The sequence below is a fragment of the Artibeus jamaicensis genome, unplaced genomic scaffold (assembly GCF_021234435.1).
Source record: "Artibeus jamaicensis isolate MK-2021 breed Jamaican fruit bat unplaced genomic scaffold, CSHL_Jam_final contig_233, whole genome shotgun sequence".
NCBI lineage: Eukaryota > Metazoa > Chordata > Mammalia > Chiroptera > Phyllostomidae > Artibeus > Artibeus jamaicensis.
The window spans coordinates 20244332-20270993 of record NW_026521486.1 but is presented as its reverse complement, the minus strand read 5'-3'; the positions used below and the strand labels follow the sequence as shown (position 1 = coordinate 20270993).

At 43.0% G+C, this 26662-nt stretch overlaps 1 protein-coding gene across 1 annotated transcript in view; it reads right to left on the bottom strand.

The window, feature by feature from the left end:
• Nucleotides 1-25447, bottom strand: part of NTF3 (neurotrophin 3) — a 319741-nt gene extending 294294 nt beyond the window's left edge. Inside the window, exon 1 of the mRNA XM_053661416.1 lies at nucleotides 25412-25447. The gene's annotated coding sequence lies outside the window, so the exon portion shown is untranslated. The remainder of the gene's footprint in view (nucleotides 1-25411) is intronic.
• Between the last annotated feature and the right edge of the window lie 1215 nt (nucleotides 25448-26662).

The following is a 26662-nucleotide window of genomic DNA, read 5'->3' as shown; positions in this document are numbered from 1 at the left end:
TTTACCACAATTATTATTTCATTTGTATTGGGGAAAAATAATAATGTGATTTTAAGAACAAAAAAGAATGAGAAAACCCTCCCCCACCCCAAATCCCTTTTAAAAAGGAAAAGCCAAGATCAGCCTTAAAAAGAAAATCTCACCTACGGGCAATATGCAGGTTAAAAAGAAGCAGAGAGAAAGGGAGGCAGAGCACAGGCTTCATCCCAGGAGGGGGCCGGGTGAGTCACACGTGCACGTCTGCCTAGGAACCTCAGCTCCGTCCGGCTGAACCAGATTCTCCCTCTGTAAGTGTCTCTTTGCTTTTTTTAAGATCTTATTTATTTATTTTTAGAGAGACAGGAAAGGGAGGAAGAAAGACAGGGAGAGACATATCGACGTGTGAGAGGTGTGAGATGTGTGAGAAGCACATCCACCAGGTGGCTAGGACCCAGCCTGCACCGCAGGCATGTGCCCTGACCAGGAATTGAAGCGGCAACCTTTTGGTTCTGAGACCAGTGCTCAATCCACTGAGCCACACCAGCCAGGGTACAAATACCACTTTAAATCTTTGCTCACAAGTATCCCTATGTGACCTACCAAAGAGAAGTAAAAATGTATATTCACACAAAGACTGTACACAAATGTTTGTGGCAGCCTTATTCAGAACAGGCAAAGAGTGGAAACTTGAACAAAATGTGGTGTCACTCACTGTAGCCCGGAATATTATCCTGCAGTTAAAAGGATTAAAGTACTGAAATATGCTACAGTGTGGAAGAACTTCAAAAGCATTATGTTCACTGAAAAAAAAGCCAGACACAAGCACTGTATATTGTATGGTTCTATTTATATGAAACATCCAGACCAGGCAAATCGATGGGTATAGGAAGGAGGTTAGTGATTGCCTAGGACTGTGGGCAGCGAAGATCAGGAAATTGGCACTGACTGCAAATGGGCCTGAGGCCTTTTTTGGGAGGGCTGGAAATGTTCTAAAATTAGATTGCCATGATCGCTATACACCTCTATAAATACACTAAAAATACACTAAATTGTATATTTGAAAATGGTAAGTTTTATATCATATAAATTATATATTGAAATAAAACTTTTTAATATGTACCCCTAGCTAACATTGTACTTGAGGGACCCAACCCATCAATGTATCTATTCATTCAAGTATTCACCCATCAAATATTTTCGAGTGCCCACAATTTGCCAAGTATTAATTACTCTAATAAAGTGAGAGTGAAGGCAACAAATTACCAACTGTATTTTAGTGCTATGTAAATCAGTTCCTATGTTGATACCTATCAAGACTCTTAAACACGGGAGGAGGGACTTTTCTTATTTGTCTTTTCAGTCCTCAGACCACGCAGAGTGCCTGGCATGTCGCAGCCCCGTTTCCACACACGTTGTTGGATAAATGAATTAAGTAGATACCAGGGAGCCTGAAAGTGGGGTGAGAGCCCTGCCTTCCCCAAGCTCATCCCTAGAGCAAAACAGAAGGAAGGAGGGTGACGAGGGAAGACTAAGCCAAGGCCATGGAAAGATTAACCAGGTTTGGGAGGGAGTAAAGTGTGTGTGATGGCTCCTTCACACCATTTCTTTCAAGATCTTGCCCAACATATGAGATCAGAGACTGGAAGCTTCTAATTCTCAGAATGTCTGAGCTCTATGCCTCAGACAATTATCCCAAGCCCACTCTTTCTTGGGGGATGCAATGGGGAGCTCTACCGAGCTTCTCTGCTCCCACTTTCCAATGAGCTGGAGGTCCCTATTTGGCACTGGCCAGCTGGTAGGACATGGAAGTTAACATCAGGGCTGCACCAACCCCGACTTCCGCCTCGAGTGTTCCAGAGCTGCTTTTATTTCCCCGCCCCCCCCCCCACTTGGAGAGGGCCTCTTGGAACTTTGCAATGTGTGCAAAACTATAAAAGAGAGTTATTCTGTTTGATCCAGTAATTTTACTGCTCAGAACAAATTGGAAGAAAACAGAGATGTTCATAATGATGGATGTATAAGGTCGTTTGCTGTGGTAATATTTGTAACATTGGTGACACTGCAACTTTGGAAGCTTCCTGAATAAAAAACCATGGGAGAATGATTGATTCATAGTACAGGTGTGTGATGAAATTCTACGCCATCACAGCAATCCTGGTGCAAGTGATACTATTTGTAAAAGGATCTGACCTTGGTATATTAATAAGCAAGAAATGTACACTGTAATACACTACATAGAGTATAATCTCAATTTTGTAAATTATGTCTGTGCTCTCTATTTGGAGGGAGAAACAGCAGGGAGAGAGCTTCCACACGTGGAAGGACTGTGGTTTGGGGCAGCAGGGTGTACAGGCGGCAGGTGAATGAATCCACGCACATGTGCATGCACAGAGAAAAGCTGCAGGATGTGCATGAACGCAAAAACAGTCTTTATCTTAGGTTGGTGGTATTATGGCAGACGCTGTGCGTACTTGTGCTTTTTGGAATTTTCCAAAGTTTCTACAATGACCAAAGAGCAGACTTTTTAAAAATTAAAAAAATAAAGTGAAGGTCTGCTTATTTACAGCAAAAGGAGCAATAGTTTCTGGAAAAGGTACCCTAAGATGTCAGGTAGAGATTTGTTCTACAAATTACCCTATCAGATATATACCCTAGTTGCCACTGCAGAGCATCAGGTGAACAGTGCTCTTACCGGGAGTGAGAACCACCCAGCTCCTTCCTCTGGCCTGAAGGGTCTGGTAGAGGCAGAGATGGAATCTGTGCTCAGAAAACTGCCAGCATGGGACCTGCCCGTGGCAGTCCCACAGAGTCCTGTAGTGTACATGTCGTGCCCTGTCACCCGCCTTTCCTGACTGCTGTTGTCCCCTCACTAGTTCTCAGGAATTGCTGTGCAGGGCCTCAGGGAGGACAGGGGCCTACAAAGAAAATTTGGCCCTGGTAAATCTGTCTTCGAGAATTTCATGGGCCGCAGCATGGGTGCTGTCTGCCTGGCCAGCCTCCCCCCATCCACAGCTTCTGGGATGCCTGCTCCGCCCACACCCAGGGGTGACAGCCAACCCCCCGCCCTCCACCAGTGCAGACCCTGTGCCCATTCTGGAAGAGGGCAAGAAGGGGGAGGAGGAAGGCCAGATGAAATAGGGAGAAGAAAGTTTTTTGCAAAAATCCTACCTTCTTCACAAAGCTTCCCCTGCCTCCTCAAGCCCTTGGCCTTACTCCCTCCTCCAGGCTTCCAGAACATTCATCAGATCATCCGTCAGCAGGTACGTACCATGCACATCCTTGCTACCCTTTTATATAAATACACTTTGTCTCCACTACACAAAGCCACTCTAAGTACAGACGGGATGCATTATGATGTGTTATTTATTCCTGTGACCCCACACCTAGCAATGGCCAGTGATTAAGAACCCCTTACCAACTAGGTCATTACCTGTGATGATACTAAGATCACAACTCCATGCTATGCTTGAAAGTGACCCTGTTTTGCCTGGCCTTCCATGTCTCTGATCGTATATGGAGTGCTTGATATTCCCACAGAGATTTACTTCTGTCATCACATCTCATGGTGACTTATGAGGACAGCAAAAGGGGGAGGTAGAACATACCTGGTGTCCAGAAGATCACCAAGCTACCCCTCAGATCCAAGAACTTTGCTACTCACCTCCTGTGGCCTGGTGTCCCTCTGCAGGAGGCTCTCAATCAGAAAACTTTGAGAAACCTCACCAGTCAACAAAGAAACCAACATCCAAAAATTTCCACAGACACCACTGCCCATATTTCTTTAAAACGTGCGAGGAGTGTCGTCTCCATCTTCTGCAGCAGTGAAGCCCACCCATGAGATGGGAAAACAGCAAGGCAAGGGGCCCACGCTCCCTCTGAAGGCAGCACCGTCTGTGCAGTGGCTTTAAAGTGGGGAACACACCCCACAGGCACTGGGAGAAACCTTGGTTAGTGCAGGGAGAGGCATTAACCTTTCAGAAGGTTGCTCCCGTCTCAATTCTCCTTCTTCCCTTCAAGGAGACTATTTCAGTCAGGCGCTAGGATCTCCTTAACTCCTCTCCAAACACTTAGCTCCCACTTAACCCCCAGTAAGTAGAATGATAGCCCTCAACAGATCAGAATGTCCAACTAGTTTCTTCACACTGGTTTCCATTAATACACTTGCCCTTTGGTCTCCAATATTTGAAGCAGTAAAGTTGCTTTTCTTCATTGGCATTTGTGATACAGTTTCCTTTTAAAGGAACTAGCTTTAATTTAAACAGTGGGTCCAGCTAAAGAAAAAGTATTAAATAATAGTAGTACTGGGGTTAGCAGCTGTGCCCAAAGTGATGAACACTGTATGCTCCAGGCCAACGCCTGGGACCCACTGGGAACTGAGAAAAGGAGAAAAAAGTCAGTGCCCAGCTCTCATCTTTGTCCTGACACTTTCCAGTGTGTGGCCTTGGACGGGCCACTGAAACGCTCTCCATGACTGTTTTCCCATCTGTAATATGAGGAGAGTCGGTAGGCCAAAGGCTTTTAAAGTATATTCCAGTTCTGAAATTGCAGGCTGCTTTATTATTTGGGGTGGCGGGGAAGAGCATAGAAAAAAGATAGTAGTAAAAACAAGTGGAATTCTTCTGCTTGTCGTCTTTGAAGATAGCAAAGGGGAGCTCTCTTTGATTTCACTATGAACTGAGACCTAAAAGTAATGCCCATCTGTTAGCAATTCTGTCTGCCATCCTCCCTCACTCCTCCACTGACCCTCAGAGACAGGGCGAGCAGCAGCCCCCAGCTTCCTCCGAGATGGCAGCTACTTAGTTCGGAAGATGAACAGCCAGAAAGGAAAATGGAGAGTCGTGCCTTGTCTGCCTGGTCGGAGGGCCCCTCACTAATCTCCCCATCCTGAAACCCGAGGCCCTGGGAATGGCCTGTTCAAGAATGGCCTGGGCCTGGCCTAATAGACAGAGAACTCCTTGGGGGATCCTATCAGCCCCCTCTGATCTCCCCATTGTGACAGGTGAAATGAGAAGCTTGGGCACAGGTCAGTCATCCCCCTTTCCAGAACCCTGAGTGGAGCTGGGGATGGATGGGAAGCAAGGGCAAGCCCCCTGTGTTAGCCTTAGAGGCCTTTTTGAAAAGAAAACGAATTTGATCTTGGATAGATTTTTCTAATAGTCCTCGAAATGAGCCGAGCAAAATACATGAATCTGAACAACTCAGAAGTGGGTGATGCTGTATCATGGCTCTGGACAAATCAAGAAAGGGAAACAGAGACCAGACACCTGAGACACGGCAGGGATGCGCACTGCTGGCTTGAGGCCTGGGGGCCCGTTCCTCAAACAGCATCAGACGTGTTTACATCTGCAATGTTTTTAAAGAGGGGGGCTCTGAAATAAAGAGCCTGGAGACTTACTGTAGAAAGAATCTCCCAGTTCACCTCCATCTCAGCTTTTGCCAGCAATCTTTTCACTCTAACCAATCACAATTCATTCTTCTGGCATCTCCTCAGAATCTGTACCCACAGATGCTAACCTGGAGTTGTTCATTGTTTCTGTCTGTCTTTTGTATCAGGGCAGCCAGCTGAAATGCTTGTGGGAAAGCGCTCGGTGCCTGTAGGATGAGGAGTGGTGGGGATGGGTGAGACGGAGGGTCCAGACTTATCTCAAGGTGGCAGCTGAGGCTCGCTCGCCCTGCCTGCTGGCAAGGAGGCCAGCTCAGAGTCCCTAATTATTTGGGTTCTACCCTCAATTCCAACATGTTGTGGGTGTGTGGGGGTGCTCCCCCATACCACCAAGACCAGCTGGGTGTCCTACAGTTCACCGTCATTCTGACACTAGGGAGATAGCGTCAGATCCCAGATGCCAATCCATAATTGGCAGAGGTTGTTACCTCTGCTTGAGAACGACTGGCTCTATAAGTCAGAGGTACCGTGACTCCTCCTTGGATTTGATAAATGTGCAGGAGCAGCTCACAGACCTCAAACATTTTACTTATCAGATCACTGGTTTATTATAAAGGCATATACCATAACTTGGGAACACCTAGGATTAAAAATACAGTCATACTTTGGTATTCGTCAGCTTCAGGACTCATCAAACCCTATACTCATCTCCTTTTGACAAGAAGAAAGTGATTCAGCACTCGGCACTTGCTCAGAACTCATTGCACTTGCTAGAACTTGTATGAGTCACGACAATGCTGCCCCACAAGAGAAAATGCTTCATCACTTGTCGCTTGTTCACTGCTCATTGGTGCTTGCAATTCATTCAGTACTCGGTTTAGGCACTCGTCCTGAGTTCCAGAATGAATTAACAACAAGTACCGGGGTACCACTGTATATACATCATGTTTGCGGGTAAAAAACGTGAGTCCGGTTGGTAACTCATTTCATCCGTCTTTCTTTCCAGCTTTTGCTTCATCAGCTCATCCTCTGCATTCCTGCCTCACCTCAGCCTCTGCCTCCTCACTCTAGAAACAAGGCTTAAGTCCAGGGGTATCCAACCTGCAGCCCAGGATGGCTATGAATGTAGCCCAACACAAAATCATAAATTTACCTGAAACATTATGGGATTTCTTTGTGTGATTACATGTCAGAATGTATTCAGTGTGTGGCCCAACACAACACTTCTTCTTCCAGTGTGGCCCAGAGACGCCGAAAGGTGAGACCCCCTGGCAGGACTTACTGAAGTAGAAGGAAACAGCTATAACAGAAAATGTCCCTAGACTGTCCACTTGACACCACCCTGTCCAGTTCCCTGCTCCTTTGTGCACACCTCAAGGGGTCAGTAACGTGTTCAAGCAACAACCTCTCAACAACATTACCCAAAAACCTAGTGCCACAACCATGGCTCTGAGTCATGTAAAGAATGGGTTTAAAATGGAAAGAAAGGGGGGTATAAAATTAGATCTGGATTTAGGTCAGGCAAAGGTCAGGGAATTTAAAGGCATTCTGGTTTCAAGGAACGAATATCTAGAGTAGGAATGTACTGGAGAATAAGGAACAGTCCTGTTTATCTAGAGAGTGAGGTACATGTGGGTGAGTAGTGGGCGACAGATTGCACTGGGGCCTGAAAATGAGGTGCGATGGGCTTTGACAGACATGTGGAAGAGTCAGGCCGCTCTACAGCCTCACAGACTTTCACCCACACTCACTAATGAGAGAAGGCAACAAACGTGTATTTCTTGGGTTTTTAAAACATAAAATTACATTTTCCTCAATTTTTAGTAGCCTTAATGCTGTTAGGGTGATTGTCCGTATTTGTCTTGTACCTTACTTCACCCAGAACTTAACCTTGCATCCCTCAAATCTACATGCACCCTGTTTAAGAAGCACCACCATAGGTCAGGAGGAGGAGAGGGATACAGTCAGAGCAGGAACAGCATGAGGATTTGTACAAGCCAGCCAGGCAGGAAGCCACTGGACTGCACGGGTGAGAAGTGACAGCAGCAAGAAGAAAGAGCAAAGACAGACTCCAGGTAACACGGCCAGACAGACTTCAATGTGTTCACAATCCACACCTGCTGAGTGGGTTGGGCTGATACCCTTCAAACCATGCAGAGCACATATTTTACCAACTAGGAAATGTGCTGGAGCTGACTGGGTTCCAGAATTAAGCCAACATCTAAAAGACAAATGCAGCTTCTCAGGCCTGCTGGGGTTTAGGGACAAGTTAGAACTGGCAGCTTCTCAGTTCAAAGAAAAGGAAAGAACTTCCCCAGTTACAATAGGCTTAAGCCAGGCTGATAACATCAGCAGGTAAAAGCTCCTTGGATAGAGAGTTACTTTGACCAAACAGTATTTTCATGGGTTAAATGTAAATGAACCAAAATTATGTGTGGCCAGCTCTCCCCACATGGCGTTCAGTGTGGATGGGATGGAGGTGGTGGGGGTCAAGAAGGACATTGACAGAAAACATCTGAGGTTCTACCTAAAAAACAAAAAATAAAGATGTGCAAAAAACTAGCAGCTGTTGCTCCCAACTTACTTTCTCCGATCCTAAAACTGCCCTGAATGGGCAATGAGGCAGAACTGGGCAGATTGAACTAGCCACCAAGAACCATGAAACCTACCTTCCAGGCCTCATCTCCCTTTCCATGTGTTCTTTACCATCAAACTCTTATAACTATGTCCTCCTCCAAAATATCTAGAATTCATCCTTAATGCAATTCAACTCTCCCAGGGATAGTTTAACTATAAGCTTTAGTTTTAATTATGGAGAAAAGTCTATGCCCCACTTTGAAAGTAATGTTAGGTTCTAGTTAAAGGATGGGAAGTATTATTTCCAGCAGTAAGTCTTCCTTGGGCCCATGGAATCCACTACGTTGGCTATAAGCTACTGAGCCCATGTGTAAGGCCGGTTCTCTTCCCACCTGCCCACCCCTGGTCACCCAGCAACACTTGCTTTCTTTTGGGAAGGGAATTCAATTCCGAGTTCCCACTGCAGGTAGCCCCAGCACTTCTCTTGATCTGTGTTTTGGATGCCTTCTCCCAGCTGCAGATGAATTTCCAGAGCCACCCCCTTTGGTTGCATCCCAACCAAAACCTGGCCAGGAAATACTCCAGCCATCCCGGAGAAGGGCACACAGTACTTTTCCCTTCCCTGGGCAAGACCTGAGGCTGCCTTTTGGCTCTCCATTCTTATCCTTGTGAGGCACCTTGGCTGGACAATAGCTTTGAAAGAGCTGCTTCATTTGGCAGACACCTCATCTCTGCCTTGTGAGTACTTAATGATGTGTGCAAAACGTACATTCATCACAAAAGACAAGCAACTTCACATGGATTCATTTTCTCTCTCTGGGACACGTCTGGTCTCTCCCTGCCTCAATGACCTCCTCACCGAAGGAAATGTAATACTAACTGAATTTGTACCCAGTACCTTTTATCCTTAAGGCTCAAATTCACTCTCACCAGCTCTCTCCTACACATACACATTCACAGTGAAAAGGTAAAGACAATTTTTCAACCGTTTACTCCCCTTTCCTTGTTCTTTTCTGACAAATGTTCCCTGATCCTGGTGACTCCTTTGAGGGCCTGACCTTTGTCCTCTGGCATCTGGTCCTGTCTGCATGCCTTATCCTTTCTCAAAGTTTGTCTTTGTCACCCAAATCCCACTATTCTTGAGTTAGAATATCTAATTTGATTCAGAAAGTGCCTCATATTTCTCCCTCCCAGTGTTGGCAACAACCTCATCTGAGGAGAAAAATACTAATCTGGGTTCTAAAACCTGGCCTTTAGATCTTTAGAATCTTTAGAATTTAGATCTTTAGAATCTTCACCTGGCCTTGGGACCTAAAGGGGTAGAATATAAGTATATTAGACTTGAAATATCTTAAGAATAGAGACTATGTATTAACCATCTCTTTATTCCCATAGCACAAGCTCAGGGTCTGGCAGACAATAAGTGCCCAGAAGTGATTGATGAATAAATGAAGGATTCTGTGCTCTTAGGTGGGGACATGAGGTATGAGTGTGGTCTACCAAGAGCCAGTGTCAGTGAGGACTGTTAAAGTCTGATCACTCTGTAGAACATTTAAAACAAACATCATCAGTCCTCAAGAACTAGTTAGAAGTTCTAACATCATACTGTGTTCAGATTTTGGAGTGACATATTGCATACCTGGAGCTTTAAGAATGAAATTAATAAAAATTTAGCAAAATGAATGGCTATTATCCCAAGGCTAAGGAGACCAAATGATGGTTTAGGAACATAGGGGCAGAGATTTGAAAATACCCAAAGCCATCAGAATGACTTGGGCTAACTCAGTGAGGCGGTCTGGAAAGCTATCACACCTAGACAGCCACAATGTAATTAGGAAGGACTGTACTGACCAAAGGGCAGTGCACAGTTATTCATCGAAAGCAAGAATTTGCAACTGGTAATTCAGTGCTACCCAAGGCAGAAACTGGTCAGAATAAGGATTCCGGGATGATATACCAATGGTTGGTTTTAAACAATGGTGCAAATACAGTGGAGAAAGTCTTTTCAACAAATAGCACTAGAACAACTGGTTATTCATAGCAAAATAAAATAATTTTAAAATTAACTTCAATTTGTACTTCACCTTGTTTACAAAAATTAATTCAAATTGTATTGGAGACCTAAGTATAAAACTTAAAACTATAAAACATCTAGAAAAAAACCTTTGTAGCCTTGAGTTAGGCAGATTTCTTAGACGTGGCATCAAAAGCATGATTCCTAAAATAGCAAACTGATAAATTAAACTTTACCAAAGTTAAGAATTCACACTCTTCAAAAGACTGTTAAGAAATGAAGATACAAGTGATAGATTGGGAGAAAATAGCTGTAAATCACGTATCTTATAAAGGACTTGAATTCAGAATATTATAAAGTATTCTCAAAACTCAATAATAAGAAACTAAACAATCTGAATAATAAAATGGGAAAAGATTTGAGTAGATACTTCATATAAGAAGAGATACAGGTGGAATATGAACACATGAAAAAATGCTCCATATCATTAGTCATCAGGGAAATGCAAATCAAATTGAAACCACAATGATATTCCGCTACACACCTATCAGAATAGCAAAATTTAAGAAAATAACCACATCAAACATTAATAAAACTATCTATGGAAAAACTAGAACTTTTCATACCGTACATTTTGGGTGGGAATGTAAAACAGAACAACCGGTTTGGAAACCCTTTAAGCAGTTTCTTAAAACATTAAACATACACGTCTCTAAGGTCAAGCCATTCCACTCCTGTTTACTGAAGAGAAGGGAAAGCCCATGTCCATACAAAGATTCATACATAGATATTCACAGTAGCCTTATTTCTAACAGGCCAACACTGGAAACAACCTTAGTGTCCAATCCACAGGTGAAGTGATAGACTGCGGCAAGTTCATACACTGGGCTACTGCTCATCAATAAAAAGGAATGAACTACCGATATACCTAACCACATGGATGAATTTCAAAATAATTTGGCTGACTAAAATAAGGAAGACAAAAAAGAATGTATATTGTGTGATTCCACATTCAATAAATTACGAACTAACCTTTAGTGGAAAAAAGCAGGCATTATAAAGAGGCGTAAGAAAGATTTGGGGGGGTAATAGATATGTTCATGATTGTGATAATAGTTTCCAGGTGTACACATGTCAAAATGTGTAAAGTTGTTCTCTTTAAATATAAAATTTATTGTATGTCAATTATGCCTCGATAAAACTGTTCAGGGTATCCATGTCCAAGTTCAGACATTTCCTCTCCCTATCTGTTACTACAGAAAGCAGGGAAGTGATTGGAACTTCCCATCACTGGAAGTTTGTAATGATTCGCCTGCTTCGAAATGCCTTCCTTTTTCCTTCGAGGTGGACTGGGGGAGGGACAGAAATTCAGCTTCCAGAGAAACTCAATTTCTGAGCTGAGTAGAATTCATATAAGAAAACGCATATAACAGGGCACAGTCAGGAATTCCTACTAGTCACACACCTACAGCTGTATCCTCACAACAGACAACCCAAAATAAGAAGCAATGGACAGGCGATCCAAAGAAGCAGCTGCTTGAATTTCTCCTAGTAATCAAGATACCTAAATTAAAAACACAGTAATAAAGCCATTTCACACCCATTAAATTGGGGAGAAAAGTATAAATCTGACACCACTAAGTGTTGGCTAAGATGTGAAACAACTGCAAGTTAGATACTTCGCTGGGGGCACATTCAGACAACCAATTTAGAGAGAAATGTGGCAAAGATAAAGACTCATAGCGTACATACAGAAAATCCACGTCTAGATGGCAACGTTGGTACACACACGAGAAGGGTTTGAAACCCTCATCAGGCACCCCCAACTATGAAGCCCCGCAGCCCCAGACAAGCCCCCAAAACACCTACCAATGAAAACCAACAAGACCCACAGGCTGGAGGGACTTGAGCAGTGCACGCGCGCAAGGACTCACCCAACCCGCCAGCGAAGAGCTCGGAAGGTGGGGCTGGGAGTCGGCCTGGGTGAGGCCCTCTGACTGCCTGCGGAGCGTGGGCCTGGGGGGCGGGCATCTGGTCGGACACAGATCTGCAGCCTGCAGGACGCTGTCTGGGACCGAGCGCCATCTTCACGCTCTCTCTCCACCTTCGTCTCGCCCTTTCTCTCTATATAAAACATATATATAAATATACAGAGAAAACATACATATTTTTTAAGTCTAAATGTTTTGTGGCTCCAGAATACCTGTTACCTCCTGGATGGGAGCTTTGACCCGCGTCTGCCGCCCGGAGTTTGCTGCTACCACCAGTGACACCTGTCCTCGGCCTGGCTCTGGTGACCTGTGGGGCTTCCGTGGCGGGTCCCCCAGGACTGCAACCAGCAGGGAAAGGTTTCGCAAGCTGCCACCAGCTCCAGGGTACAACCGGAGGAAACAGACCCAGGGGCTCAGTCTTTCTGGGAAAGAGGCCTATTAGCTCCAGGTCACGGCTGCAGCCGAGGGACCAGGCTTCTGATTAAACACAGCGGGGGTCTGACTGGAATCCTTCCCAGAGACTTCAGGCTACGCGTGGGTGCTGTTCTCGCGAGGGTGCTGTTCTCGCGAGGTCGCTCTTCGCGCGGGAGCTGCCTCTGCTGCTCCCCAGAGGGCCCATCCCTCTGGGAAAGAGCTTTTTACGTGCCAGTTGCACCTGTTTGTTTGGCGGCCCTCTGGGGCACACTCCTGACTTGCCTGTCTCAGGTGGGCAGTGGGCTTTCGTTCTGGGGCCCCACAGGACAGGAACTACTGGAGACTTACATACTGGCAGGGTCACCACCCTGGACACAGACAGCGGAATGAGATACACGCCGCCAAGTCTTCCTGTTAGAGGACCATTTGCTTGTCCTGGAGCTCCAGCCTGAAGCAGGGGTCAGGTTTGGCACACTTTTAGAAGCCTACAGGTTTCAAATTATGTTACAAAGCTATAGTGATCAAAACAGTATGGGTTGGCATAAAAACAGATCAAGGGAATAAAATAACCCCAAAATTGTGTGCGTGTACCAAATGTTACAATATATAAAGATATATTTATGTAGCCATACATGTGGCTATATGTTAAGATTTTATAAAGCTGAGTGGTAAGTATTCAAGTGTTTAAGCTATTCTCTAAATTTTTCTAAAGTTTGAAACATTTTATGTTGAAATGTTTAATTGAACAGGAGGAAAACCCCAGTATTTGTCAAGTTCAAAATATACTTGAAATGTTTATATAACATTAAAATAAAAGCTTGACCTAAGCTTTGGGAGGAGTAAAGGTAATTTTATAGGCCTAAGAAAATTTGTTTAAATACTAGAAAGGAAGAAAAAAAGAAATAAGCTAAAAATATAAACCAGTTGAGTGAGGAGACACATAGCCACTCCTGGATAGGGTGGGGCCGTGAGGGTGGGGAGTGACAGAACCCGCTGCACAGCCCCAGGGAGTCTTGCTAGGGTCAGGAAAGATCAGTAAACCAAGCAAGCAAACAAACATTGGGAAAAAAAAACCTAAATATTTTTTTGAAAGAAGTCAAACTCAGGAGGGGAGAGATGCCACAGCAAGCAGCACCCAAGTCAGGTTATGAACGGTGACAGCAAGCTCAGATCCCCTAGCAGCTGGCGAAGTGCCTCACAGGGAGGTGAGAAGGGAAATGGTACTTCGGCGAACGCCTAGAATTAGTATTGGCAGAAGCTGTGAAATGGTAAGAATGCTTTCAGGCACTTCTGTTTAGGGATCTGAGCAGGCATTCACACATGAACTTAGTTAAGCAGAACAGCGTTCTGATGAAACTCGAGGAAAGGCAAGGAGTCTAACAGGTAAAGAGCTGGGTTTCTGGGGTGAAGAAAACCAGTGTTGGAATCTGAAGCCCACACCTTCCATTTGGGTCACCCTGAACCTGTTACCTAACCACTCTAAACTTTAGTATTCTCTTTAACGTGGCCATTGTAAAGATTAGATGAGATGGTTGTGCCATCTCATAGGTGACACAACAAAAGTTTTGTTTAGAAACTACTATTGTTATTATCATTCTTGTTCATCTAAATGTTCAAATCAGGTGATACAAATGCTGTAGCTTGTTAGAAAAGCAATTCGGGTGGGACAGGCCATCATTTTGGTTATATCATGTACGCTCTAAAATAATTTTCACTAAAATACTTTATAAAAATGAGAAAGTTTGTTTGTGTATCTGTTTCTGTCTACTTAACACACCTAGATTCATGGGAGACTCAGGGCTAAGAGAACTTTTTTGTGAAAGAGGAAGGGACAGAGGGAGGATGAGAGGAAAGGACCTGTGTTCAAATGACTTGTCCTCTCCGGGCCCGTTTCCTCATCCAAAGAAATCCACAGATGGAGGTCCACAGTAAATAAGCGCTTTTTCCACAGTGTTTTACTCAATATGCCACTTAGTAATTCAGCAAAAAGTCAGAGAATTTGGGCAGCGAGTATGCATTGATGCATCTGTACATCACAGACATTCCCTGATGTATCTGCCAGGTCTGGATCAAACGGGATGTTTCAAAGGGACCATCAAACAGTTTGAACGCCCTGAAAGCTAATATGAATGCGAACCAACAACTCTTACAAAGACCTGGGCCTCCATCCCAGGAGGCCTCCCCAGAAAGCTGCGAGCTCCCTCACTGTTCTCCAAGGCCTCAGTTCACAGCTATTTTCCTGGACCTCGTTCACTTCTTCTGAATACTTCCTGCTCTGCCTTTCTCAGCTTTATGGAATTTGCTGGAATGACGCAGCTATCACCCGGAAGTTTACAGTCCGTGGTGGTGGTAGCAGAACATAGGTCTCTTTGGATGTTGCATCTGGGGTCCACTTCTTAGCAGCTCCTTTGTTAGAGGGTCTTTTGGCTTCTCTCTTCCTCTTTGATTTTTCACCCTGAAGAGATTCAAGTCAACAGTTGCAAGAAATATCTACCGACGACCTCTGCACACAAGAGCAAGATCTGGCGCTTCACTCATAGGGCACGGTTCCCAAGGTGAGACCACCCCCCCCCTTGTTTTCCCTTCACAGATGAAGACTGTCAGAGAAATGGCAAATAGCCATGCCTTCAAGTTATGAAACAAAGCTTAAACTTCAAGAGGCTGACACACAAAACACAGCAGGCCTCTGGACACAACCCTTGGCCTCCACGTGAAAGAAGGGGCCATGAGCCTTGCCCTGTGGGGACAGGACACACACAGACAGCACAGTCTTAGGAATGCTCATGTGCAAATGTATAATCCAGAGCAGATTCATCTGGCACCAGATATAAAAATGGCATGAGAATGCAGATTTTAGATGGAGGGTGGGCAACATTTTTGACATAGCAGTTGAAAAAAATCTGAAGATTTTGCTGGTTGGCAGGTCAGATGTGGATGCCAGTTGGGCAGCATTCCTCAATGTGGGGGTACATTGCATGGTCCTGAGCAATTGCTTCCTCGGAATGAGTCCATAAAAGGGAAAAGCTGACACGAAGTGGCTGAATCTGATGGATTTGCATGGCAGACAGGAGCCCAACTGGCAGATTTGGGAGGCTTTTTTCAAGGGAGAAAAAGAGTCATGTCTGAAGAGATGTTTCTTACAATTCTGGCTAAGTTAGGAGAGAGTGTAGGAGAAAAGCTACTGCTTATTAAACACAGGAATATAAAATACATACTGTGCTCCTCTGGCCTTAAGGACAGTATCTTAAGCATGAAATGGCTATAAAGATGAATAAGCATAGGCCAAGACATAAGTTACTCAAAATGCAGTAGAAAAAGATAAAAATCAAGATTAAAGAAAAGGTCAGTTTCAACAGGTGTCCGCAGAAGGAATTCACCCATTCAATCAATAAACATTTATTGCCTGCCTGTGGCAAACACGGGACCAGGTTCTGGTGACGCTAAGACAGAATTCTTGCTCCCAAGGGTCTCTGAGTGAGTAGGTAGACAGTGTCCCAAGCAAATAAGTTCAATACAAGTTTTTGGAAAAGATGGTTTGGTTTAATTAAGAGTTAGGTCATAACTTGGAATGAAAAATCTTTATAAATGGGATTAACCCTTCCTGCTTAAGATGTTTGAGATCAAAATAACCTCTACAGTGTGGGCTCTATTGATGCCTTTGCTTCATTTTGTGTAGTCTGAAAAGCACAGAGGACGTGCCATCCACACCCACGGTTTCAGAAAGACAAGGTGGATTGTGGCAGCAGGGTCCAGAAGGCCGAAGACCTGAAAGGTCACCACACATGGATGTAAAATAAAAATTTTCACCATTGATATACAGAAAAAGGAGTTTAAGAAATCTCTAGAAACCCCACACATAGTCCAAGATAATTTATACAACAAGATCTGAACATTTTGAGCAATTTTGGAAGTTTAGAGTGAGTCATGTTAGCATGTCTCCCCACAAACACACACAGGCACACAGGCACACTCACCTGTGCAGCAGTTCAGAAGGAGGCAGGTTTCCACCGTGGGGCAGTGCAATGGGTGGGCTTCTGAGCCAGGTAGGTCTGAATTCAGATTGGACTCCACCACACAACAATTGTGCGGCTTGGTCAAACTAGTTAACTCCTGAGCTTTAATTTCTTTATTGTATTAAGAATAATATAATACCTACTCCATGGTGGTGTAGGGATTTTAATAATATTACTCATCATCTGCTGAGTACTAACTCTGAGCCAGGGGATGAGCAAGGCACTTCGTCAATAGTATGTGATTTAGTTTGTCTAACAGCCATGCAACGTAGGCATCCTTTCCCCCATTTTAGAGATGGGGAAACTGAACGTCAGAGAAGCTAAGTAGCTGGGCTGTCGTCACACAGTTAAAGGCAGTTGTCGATGAGATCCAAGACTGGTGTTTAGAAAAACTTCACTGTGATCCCCTGCAATGAGCCCACGGCACTTTGTGAGGAATAAAAGTCATTCAATGAATGGAGTTCCCACAACCCACACCCCTCTTTTCCATGTTTCTCTCCTTGTTTCCCACCTTAATAACCTTTTATTTCTCTCCATCTCTCTCAGTATGTGGACCTCCAAATGTGTGCTTCTAATCCATTTACCTGGGTCTACGTAAATCTTGTGCATATGTTCATTTCTCTGTTTGTCTCAGAGGCTGTGTCTGTTTGTCTCCTGTGTGAAAGAGTTTCCTACCTGAGTCTCTGACCGGCCATTTCTGTATCTGTTCCTCCGTGTCTTTGTAACTGTCTCACAGGCCCAGCTTTTTCTCCTTCTGTTGCCCCCTCCTCACCACCTTCTCTTCCATTTCTTCCTTTTTCTTCTGCTCCCAAGTCCTTCTCCAAACTGGACACAGTCAAAGACAGTTGTAATAAAATTTTCTGCTGGACTATAAATATTATAGTTTTAAGGTGGTATGACAAGAGCAGCTTCTTTTTTTTCTTTTACTCCTTTGGGATTTTTTTTTATAGTTCCTGTGCCCTTAGTTATTGCCTGCCCCTTGGGAATCAGAGACAACAGTTCTTAAAAATTGAAAGCACTCCTGCCTCTGGTGAAGTGTAAGCCAAAGGCTGGGTTAATTGGGCTTTCGTTTATGGTTTCAGAACCACTGGCCCAGTGAGCAGTTGTTCCGTTCCTGGCCACGGGCACATACTCTGGTAGGAAACAATTTATTTGAGGTTTTTCATGAGAGCCTTTGCGTATACATGCCCCTTCTTGGAAAAAGAAAATAATTCATTTTTTCCTTGTTTTTGAGGAAGAAAAAACATCCTCCAGTCCCTCTTGTTTATGTAACCTTACTAAGGGAGGTACAAATATGCTCGATTCCACAGAAAAACAAAAGTTGAAACTGATTTTCCCCACGAAACTTAAAAACCCATATTTACAAACAAAAGAAATCTAGTAGAATCTGCTCTGGGAGGAAAGAAAATCTCCTCAGCCTGCTGTGAAAGTATTTCAGTGTGGCCCGTGGAGAAAGTTGGGCCAATAGAAGAGTCCGTTGCCAGAAGCAGAACGGGGGTCAGAAGATGAACATCATCCACAGTCCAACCTGACCTGGCAGCTTTGTGGAATGAGAGGTCTGGGGGCTCATTTCCTCCCTGGCTTCTTGAAGATGGGCTACCTTCGCCAATGACTCAGTAACTGTCCAGACCAGGAAGTTCATGATCTACATGAAGGTCATGTTTTCAGTGGAAACAGATGGTCATTGACATCCTTCACCCTGGGAAGGCAACTGTACCCAAGACAAAAAAATTCAGGAAAAACTAACAAAAATGTACAAGACCACACCAGCTATCATCTTTGTTTTTGGAGTCAGAAACCAGTTTGGTGGCGGCAAGTCAACTGGCTTTGGTATGATTTATGATTCCTTGAATTGCATGAAGGAAAATGAACCCAAACACAGACCTGCGAGACATGGCCTGCATGAGAAGAAGACCTCGCGAGACACAGAAAGGAATGCAAGACCAGGACAAAGAAAGTCAGGGGGACTGCCAAGGCCAATGTTGCCACTGGCGAAAATGGTCTGGAGATTGGACAACAGAAGGAGTGAGAGTCGTCGGTGACTTGATCTGTGGTGATTATGCAGATTTTTCATGAAAGGATTAATAACTAGGAACTTTAAAAAGAGGAAGAGGGGCCTGGGGGCTAATGAAAGATGGGAACGTTTCATCCTTCCTGAGCAAGTGGAAAACTCACTGCATGAGCAAGGCTTTTTGTGGTTTGGCAGAGGAAGGACAGGGCCCCGGTGAGATGTGCGGGTTTATGTATCGGATTCACATAAAGGAAAAGGTTAGACTATGTGGATAAAAAAAAGGCAATGCTCAAAATGCATTTTGTCTGTGACATGTTCTGTATCATGCCATAACAGTACCTTGTCATGGCCTAAGGAAAGAGAAACATCTCTACTAGTCATTTTGCATGTCAGTGTTTTCTGGGAACCCCTAGTCTGGGAGTGGCCATCTAGTGCACAGAAAAAGAATCATCGACTTTCGGGCCTTACCAGACAGCAAACTGATTCTTCTATAAGAAACTCTCGATTCTTCTGCAACATTTGCACTTTTTAGAGCTCTGATTTTGACAAACGAATTCCTAAAATCCAAACACTCCAAATATATATTGTATTTGCCTGAATTCCCAGTAAAAACATTTTCTACTGGACACGTTTTGTGACTTTTCTTTAGTGCACTCTGGATGGTTCCTAAGTGATCAGGTCACTCCCTTTCCAAAATTCACCTACTATCTTCCCACAGTCCCTTCTGGAACCTTCCCTGGCCCCCAGGCCTCCACATTCTTCCATTTTTGACAATCAGGTCGATGTTTACTTGCAAGCCAGGGTCTACCATATCTCCCATCATGTCTGGTTTCTCACAGTCTACCAAAGATGGTTCAGCAAGCACACTGCAGATTTCCTCAGGCCTCTGCACTGGAATTTCTATAAACCAGAAAGGTGAAGCACATAAACACCCCCAACTCCCACGGTTAATTCCCACACTGTTGTCCATGTCTATGGGTCATTCATACATGTTCTTTGTCTAGTCCTTTCCCCTTCTTTCCACCATTATCCTGCTTCCCCCTCCCCTCTGATCACTTTCAACCTGTTCCATGTTTCCATGCCTGTGGTTTTAGTTTGTTCATTAGTTCGTTTTGTTCATTAGATTCCTCTTATAGGTGAGATCATATGGTATTTGTCTTTTGCCAACTGGTTTGTTTCACTTACCACATTCTCCAGTTCCATCCATGCTGTCACAAAAGGTAGGAGGTCCTTCTTTCTTTCTGCTGCATAGTATTCCATTGCGTGAGTGTACCATAGTTTTTTGACCCACTCATTTACTGATGGGCACTTAGGCTGATTCCAGCACTTGGCTATGATAAATAGTACTGCTATGAACACAGGGGTGCATAACTTCTTTTGAATTGATGATTCAATATTCTTAGTGTGAAGGGGGAAAAATTGGGACAACTGTAGTAGAACAACAAAACATTATTTTTAAAAAGGTGAAAAAATACAGAACACCTAGGGGCTCTCTGACACCTCTTCACCCATGGCAGCGTCAGTTCCCTCCCATCCTGTCCATTCCAATTAGAACGGCAGAGCTGGGGAGGAGCTAATGAGCTCCACCATCTCTCTGCTACCTCTGCATCCAACCGGTGTCCTGAAGCACTGAGCCTTGTACTTGACTCAGCTCCAAATGTACCCTAAAAGTCCTTTGGGTTGCTTAGCATTCATTGTAATTCTTGACTCCTTAAAGCTTTGAGAAAAGCTCATTTTGGAACAAATTATAAAGATGACAGAGGAAAAACTTTTCTTTCTTCAAAATAGTAGATTTACATCAGACTAAAGACTGGGGAAATTTGGGGGCTCAGAGTAAACAGAAAGCTCCACCTTAATGACTTCATATCCCCAGTCCTCTAAATCCCTGGAAAAGAAATTCCTTTTGCTCTTCTCACTATTCTCAAGAATCTCCTATTGGGTGGGTACTAGACTTATTGGGATAAACACTTCATAAGTTATGGAAATGTCTAATCACTATACTGTACACCTGAAACTAATATATTACTTTATATTAACTATAACTGAAAAAAAATTTTCAAAGGAACCTCCTTCTTGGTGTCTCCCTGACTTGACCCCCATCTGTTGTTCCGTGGACCCTGAGACATAGTTAGATTGCAAGACACCCAGAACTAGAGGCCCCATTTATTCTTCACAGTCCTGAGTACAAAGCCCCATGCAGAATGGACACTGTCATATTGAACAACAAACAATGCCCTTGCCTACTCTGAGCCACTTACCAGTTGTTCAGGACATGAGCTTTAAGCAGAAGTTTAAATCCTGACTACATAACCTTGGGGACTTTTCTCGATCTTCCTATCCTTTGACTTTCACTTATGCAACCAATCTGATTGGATTGTTGTGATGAACACATCAGATAATACATGCATGATCAATAAATAGTAACAGTGTTTTATTATTATGTATCATTATCAATAGTAAAATGAGGACATGGAAGTTGTCACACAAGATTATTTTGAAGATTAATTGAAAAAAGTAGGTTAAAAAGACTGGCCACATCGCTGGCATTTAATAAATGTGAGCTTCTTCCTTCAAAAATTGATACTATTATAAACTACACTGTCAACAATTTTAGACTAATTGATGAATATGGTTAAAAATAGAGTTAACTACAGCCCTGTCTGATGTGGTTCGGTGCATTGAGTGCCTGTCTGGGAACCAAAGGGTCGCTGGTTCAATTCCCGGTCAGAACACATGCCTGGGTTGTGGGTCAGGTCCCCAGTAGGGGAGGGCATGACAGGCAACCACACACTGATGTTTTTCTCCCTCTCTTTCTCCCTCCCTTCCCCTCTTTCTAAAAATAAGTAAATAAAATCTTTTTAAAAATAGAGTTAACTAAAAGCAACAAATGTCAATTTGCAAATCTTTGGCATATTCAAATAAAATAGCCTTATCTCTAAAATTGTCTTAAACTTAATTGAATTAACTTAGATTTTTTTTGAAGTATACCAGTGTTGTGTGGTATGGTGGTATAGTGGAAAGAGAAAGTAATTTGTCTTTGTAGACCTGAGTTTTAATTCATAAGATGTTAGGCAGGACACATAACTCCATTAACTCCTCATGTGCAGAATGAAAGTTATAATAAGTTTTGTACAACTTATTATATAGGGTACTGAGGTACAGATCAAATAACTGAAAACATATTATAAAGTGTAAGTCATTCTCTAGAAATTAGATATTATGAGGGGATGTGGCCATAATTGCAATTTAAGGCATACACGAGAGTTTCAGAAAATAAATTTAGAGCCTAAATCTAAATCATAAATCTCTAAAATCTTTATGTTGATCCACTGGAATCCGTACCTAACCTGTCCTGATGTTGGGGGTAGGGGGAGGTTGGCAGGTTAAAACTACATTAGGGCATGATCCAGTTGTTTGAAGAAAATTTTTAAAAGAGGATATAATTATTATTTTCATACAAGCATCAAATAAAATATCATCAAATATTTTTATTTAAATCGTTAATTAATGAAGGAGTTGGTAAGATGTCACAACCGGTCAAAGGAGATTCAAATGAAACACAGGTTTACGTGAGGTGAAGTAAGCTTCAATGCGTTTACTTACAAATAGACACAAAAACTTATCTATCCCCAGGCAGCAATCAATTGCACTCTAACAGCCCCAACAAATTTGTAATATGGAATCATTTACACTAATATCAGTTTTATACAACTTAAAGACTTCTCAAATAGCTCAAGGAGAATGAAAGGAAAAGACAATTTTGATGGTTGAACTACTCAAGATACCCACAAATGTAGATATACATCCTTTTAAAGGTTTTTTTTTTACAATTTTTTTCTAACAGAGCTGTTAAAAAGAAGACAACAGACTAAAAACTGGAGCAACTTATGCTAAGCACCACATCACCAAACCCACCTGAGACTTCATTTCACCACATCTCAGCTCTCCTGGAAATGGAATCTCAAACCATTTGCTCAGGAATGTCTCGATCAGGACGAGTTAGGAAACCTGCCTGATGGACCCCTGCCACCCCCAAAGGAAATAACTTTGCAATGATCAACCCACTTTTTCGCCTGGTATAACTCCCTTCTGCCTATAAGTCTTTCATTTCGTACAGCTCCTCAGAGATCCTTTCTACCCGCTAGATTGAATGCTGCCCGATCATTGAATAAAGCCAGTAAGATCTTTAAAACTTACTCAGTTGAATTTTGTCTTTTAACAGAGTTAAGCAGGTTAAGCCAATAACTAATTAGTTATTAGATCAATGCCGAGTACTTTCTGTGTGTTTAAAGGACAGAGTGGGATGGGAAAAGCAGTGCGTACCACTTACACGTCGTCTGGACATCAAGGCACTGAAGTCTGGGTTATGGAGCTACGGAAAGTGAAGAAGCCATAGAAAACTCTGCCTTCTCTGTCTTCTACCTTCAGTCACTTTCCTCCACCCTTCCAATGCTCTGGTCCACCAATTCAGAGCTACGTAAAGCCCTTAATTAAGGAAGGCTGTCTGTAGCAATCAAATAGAAATATTTGAATTATACATGGGAGTTGCCTACAGGGTTCCTGGCAATTTCCAAAGAGAGTTTTTTGAAGCTCCTCTTAAAGAATCTCTGTGAAGGGCCCTGTAGTTGTCTATTCCAATGCCCTACACGAGAGGTCACAACAGCAGGCCAGGTGCACACCACCCCCCTGAGCAGCTCAAAGACAGAGGTTTCATATGAATAGGGGAGGTAGGAGAAAGTGGCGGGGAGGGGGCTGGTTAGCCCTTAGTTTTCGGGGAGTAAAAAGAATCTTTATTATCACCACCACCAACAGTAGCTAATTCACAGACTGAAAACCTTTACAAAGCTTGATACAGCTATAAAATCAGTGGAATCATTTTGAATGCATCTGCTTCAGACAAAATTATACGAGGAGTAAAAGGAATCAGCCAAAACTTTTTAAGTGTATTTAGCTGGACAATGTCCAGTTATCTTTAAACCAGTTTTTCAAGTTCTAATAAAGTAAACAAAATGACCAAACGCTTTATAAAATTGTGAATCTCTGTAGCATATTTTGTATCCACTTAATAAGATTAAAAACATGCCTTTCCTGTTTCCAATGATTTTAATCATTTGTTGTTATTGTATGATGTCTTATATAATACATGTGAGCAATCATTAGCTCTGATTTAAAGCCCTGTATTTGGTTAGAAATGTAATCTCCTAAATTACAACATAGCTTGAAGGGGAAAAGAGAGATGTGCTTTACATTAGTGCACTTTATTACAAGATTTCCCAGAATGCCCTTTGTAAAAATTGAAGTGTTCATACAATAGAAAAGATTCCCTGATTTTTAGATTGAGAAAATAATTAAGTGACTTTTGACATTGAAAAGTGACTTCTCAAGATTATATATAGAGATAGATTTGTATTTAATACTATATATAGAATAGTATTTATACATACATAAAATGTTTGTGTGTGTGCGTGTTGGTGTTTGTGTGTGTATTTGCATGTACTGAGTCAATTCTGTTTCTTTGGAGAACCCTCACTAATACAGATTTTGGCCTGATAATGGTTCTTGAAAAACAGAATCTTGTGAATGAGTGTCTGAATTGGTTCTGGGGTCTCTGCAATTCATTCTTTGAGCTGATAAGATGTCAAGGGCATTAATGATCATTTCCTGTAGTAAAGAGGGCACTGACAGATGATGGCATGATGATGTCACAATAGAAATATGCAAAATATCACCACTGGATACTGCTACTCAAACACTTATAAGAAGCAAGGTTCTTGGTGATCAAGCATTTGATATATTAGGATATATTTGATATATTAGGTTGCCATTTTCATCAAATGGCAACCATGAGGAGAGACCCAAAAACCCCAGAATTATCTTCCAGAGGACAGGCCCCTTGTATAACAAACAGGCTTCCCCCACTAGGTGAGTGATTCAAACCTATCTGTATCAGTGTGCCAGCTGGTGTTGTTGTGAGAGGCTGTGTTCTGCTACGGTGAATTTTTTTAAGATTCTTTCAATGCATTGGCCCATTTCATGATGGGTGATTTACCAGTTTACCTGCCCACACCACACTGAGTGTTCAACAGTTTTTGACCAAAAATGGCATGACCCTTGTACCCCACCCTCCCTATTCACCTGATCTCACTCCAGGTGACTTTTTCTTTGTTTTCCCAAATTTAAAAAGTCCTCAAAGGGAAACTTTTTGCCAATGTGGAAGAGGTGAAACAAAAAAAATGGCAGCAGCACTAAGAGGCATCAAAATTGAGTTCAAAAACTGTTTTGAGCAGTGGAAAAAATATCTTAATAAATGTATTCCATCAAATGGGGAGTACTTCATCAAATGAAGCTTAAACATGTAAAAAGAAACATACAATTTTCATAAATGGGGTCTGGGGTTTTTTCAGTCCCCCTTAGTATAATGAGATTGGCTGGTTACTTCTACTAATGCTGCTGGACAATGTGGGGAAAGAAAAAGATAGCTCAGGGATTCAAATTCCCAGCTCAAACAACACATAAATAACCTGAAAATTTCTTAAGTCTTCCCTGAAAATAATTCTTACATCCAGTAACCAGAGCAATTAAGTTTCTGAAAACTGAACACCCATGTATGAGGGCTATTCAGTTTGTAAAGGCCCAAATGAAAGTCACTGGAACCGCCTCTACCTGGAGAAGTAATAAACCAAAAGAAAAGCTGTATTCCTGGAAGGGTTTCAGAGATTGGTGCCCACAACAAGGGCTTGAAAGTGCAGGGCAGTAACTCATTCCCGGTGTATCCCTGTTCGGCTGGCTTACTTGGCCCATGAAGGAAACACGTGGATCTTGGAGAATGACAGTGGATTAACATGAACTTAACCAGGTGGCGACTCTAACTGCAGCTGCTGTTTTAGATGTGGTTTCATTGCTTGATCAAATGTGTACATCCCCTAGCACCTATTATGCAGCTATTGATCTGGCAAATGCTTTTTTTCTTGATACCTGTTAGTAAAGACAACCAGAACAATCTGATTTCAGCCGGCAGGGCCTCCCTACCTTAGGTGTGTAGCAGCTCTTCAATTCTGTGTCCTGATTTAGGGACCTTAATCACCTTTCTCTTCCACAAGGTATCATGCTGGTCCATTGCATCGATCCCATTATGCCAACTGGACCTAGTGAGCAAGAAGTAGCAACTACTTTAGACTCATTGGTAAGACACTCACCTGTCAGTAGATCAGAAGTAAATTCAACAACAACAAAAAAAATCAGAGGACTTGACCTCAGCGAAATTCCTGGATGTCCAACGACCTGGGGGCATCCTGAGATATCCTTTCTAAGGTGAAGGATAATGTGTTGCATGTGCCTCTTACGAGCAACACATGCAACATAGTCCTCATTTGGGAGCAACGTATTCGTCATTTGGGTTTATAACTCCAGCCCATTTACTGAGCAACCTGATCGCTGCTGGTTTTGAGTGATACAGAGAGAAGGCTCTCCAGCAGGTTCAGATCACTATGCAGGCTGCTCTGCCCGCTGGGCCATGTGATCCAGCAGATCCCATGGTGTTTGAAGTGGCAGCAGGAGAGAGGAATGCTGTTCAGAGCATTTGGTAGCTACCGGTAAACCACAATGCAGGCCCTTAGTATTTGGGAGCAAATACCTGCTTATTCCTCGGCAGAAAACTACTCTCTTTTTGAGAAATAGCATTTTGCTCACTACTGGGACTGAACACTTCACCATAGGCCACTAAGTGATGATGCAAACTGTGCCGTCCATCATGAATTGGATCTTGTCTGACCGACTAAGCTGTAACATTGGGTGTTCCGGCAGCACGCCACCGTCGAATGGAAATGGGATACCCGAGATCTTGTGCCAGGCCCCGAGGGCACAAGGGAGTCACATGAGAAAGTGGCCCAATCCCCACGGCCCCCTCCTCCTGCATTACCTTCTCTTTCCTCACATTTAATGCCTCATGAGAAGTTCCCTGAAATGAGTTAACTGAGGGGAAAAAAACTCAGAGATTCCACTCAGTAATGTGGGTGAGCCTCGTCCAGTCAGTTGAAGAGCAAAAAGTGAGGTTTTTCCGGAGAAAAAGGAATTTTGTGAGCCAATTCCTTTAAATCTCAATCTCTCTCTCTCTCTCCCCACTGTGTGTGTGTGTGTGTGTGTGTGTGTGTGTGTGTGTGATTTGCCAAAGAGAGAGAGAGAGCCTGTCTTATAGCCATAAGACAATATAACTTAGTGTTTTCTGTATGGTCTTGATCCAGTTATATAACTTTTTTAAAGCCTCAGTCTACATTCTGATAA